This window comes from Egretta garzetta, unplaced genomic scaffold, assembly GCF_000687185.1.
Source record: "Egretta garzetta isolate BGI_Z169 unplaced genomic scaffold, ASM68718v1 scaffold287, whole genome shotgun sequence".
NCBI lineage: Eukaryota > Metazoa > Chordata > Aves > Pelecaniformes > Ardeidae > Egretta > Egretta garzetta.
In genome coordinates, this window is record NW_009260435.1 from 1,924,559 (window position 1) to 1,926,650 (window position 2,092).

Sequence of the window (2,092 nt, forward strand, 5' to 3'; positions counted from 1 at the left end):
AGCAGGATATTTGACATGGCAAGGCTTGAAGTGCTTTGGTTCATCCCATGGGATTATCCCCTTCATGGCACTGCCATCCATCCTACATCAGGAGAGGACTTCTGCAAAGGATTCCTGGTCCGTAAGGTAGGAAGCTTAAAAAATAACCAAACCACCAATATTTCCCAATCTAACTGAAACCTCCAGGTCGCTGCGGCCTAGGGGGTCATTTCAGGGTGTTATTTTCCCCCTTTCCAAAAGAAGGAGCCTCCCCTGTTATCCCCCAGCTTCCTTGCAATTAAAACCAGACAAAAACTGGTTTGTGGGGCCCTGCAGCCCCATCTGCCCAGCCCAAGGACTTCCTAGCCTTATTTATTGCTATTTTTTAATTATTTTTTTCTCCAAGAGTCCTCTTGCCTTAAATACTGCATGTGTGTCACTGCAGATCTGGTTGTTTAAACAGGAGGCTGCAGGCACCTGTGCTGTGGGGTGCAAGGGTGGTCTTTCCACCCTTGATCTACCCCTATGAATAAGCTCCCTGATGTCCTAAGGATCCTGTTTCTGCTCTAAATGTCTTCTGGATCTCAGCCTGCTTTTTTTGGCTGCACTTTGACCCAAGCTCGGGGCTTTTAGCTGTGTTGTCCCACCGCAGAGGTGTCCCTGCAGCAGCAGCTCCTGGCATCCTGCAAGCACATGGGAAGCTCATTAAAAATAAATAAATATTCCTCGTACTGAAAGAAATCAGGAAAAATACCCTTTGGTGTTTTTAAAACTTATCTTTTTTTTTTTAAAGCAGAGAGGTGAGGGGACCTGCAGGAAGGGCTTTTCCATCACTGACGTTACGCGGAGCTGGCTCTTGCAAGGGAAAACCACCCCAGATGCGATGTGCTTGGATGTGGAGGGTGCAGGGGTTTATTTCTTGAGTCATGTCGGGCTGAGGACATGGCATGAGTTGTGTCCTTTCTCAGCCCTCTGCATCCAGACATTAAAGAGGCCATTGCGTTTTGATGCCCAAATCTATGCATGAAACGTGTACAAATGGCTGGCTGAGTATGAGGGCTGATTTCCCAATGATATGTTACTGATGCCTACATGTGTTCAAGGAAATTGCAGCACATTTTTTTCCCTCCTTTTTCCCTTTCTGTGATGATCAGTGAAGCAGAATGTTCTCGGGATGCTGCTGGTGGAGCTTTTCCTGGCAGGGCTCTTTGCAGAGGTGTTTCCTGAGCACTTAAGTTGTTTATTGTAAATAATACCCATTTTCCCTGTGTGGACCTGGAGAAGGAGCTGAAAAGGAAAACTTCTGGTATCTCTTATGGGTATTTATTCCTATCCAAGAGACAAAAGCATTTCCCCAAGGAAAGGGAGTTAATTCACTTCTCGTGTTTTCGTTGCCAGAAAAAATGCACCACAGCATAAATGGAGACAAAGAAGCAAAAGGCATTTGAAAACACCACCGGTAAATTAAAGTTTTGCCATATTTGCCGAGATAATTTAGTGTAATTCCTTGCTAATGACTTAATGCACCGCTTCTTGTTCATTACAGCTTTCCTAATTTGATTGGAGCTCAAAGTGCTAGCTAGCTTAATTACCAGCAAATATTAACGTAATAAAGTGGGTTTTGGTGGAGTCCTTCATTCCCAGTGAGCTTTGTAGCCCGGTGATGTGCTGGGGAAGGGCTGGGAGGAGCAGGAGGGAGGTCAGGGATGCTGCCCACCCATGAGGCTTTGTGGTGCCCATCAGCTTCTGAGCAGGCAGCATCCTCTCTTGGTGGCTGTGCCTGAGGGCTATGGGGTTGCTCCTTCCTTGGCAGAAAACACCCCATTGCCCTGCAGCATCACAGCCTTACAGGGAGGGAAACCAGAAGCTAAAAACCATGGTCATCATGTTAATTTAATCAACTGTCAGCTCATCGGTGGAGTGAGGGGAGCAGCTCCATCCCACCACAGCCCTGGCTTTGCTTTTTAATAAATACAGTTTGCTCTTTGATAAATATATTCTGGGAAAGGTAAAGAAGAAGAAAGTGGAGCACAGGTGATGTTTGTTTCTGAAGACTGGGACTCAAGTGGCTTTGATATCCATGCAGGGGAAAACAGGACTCTGCATCCTTTTT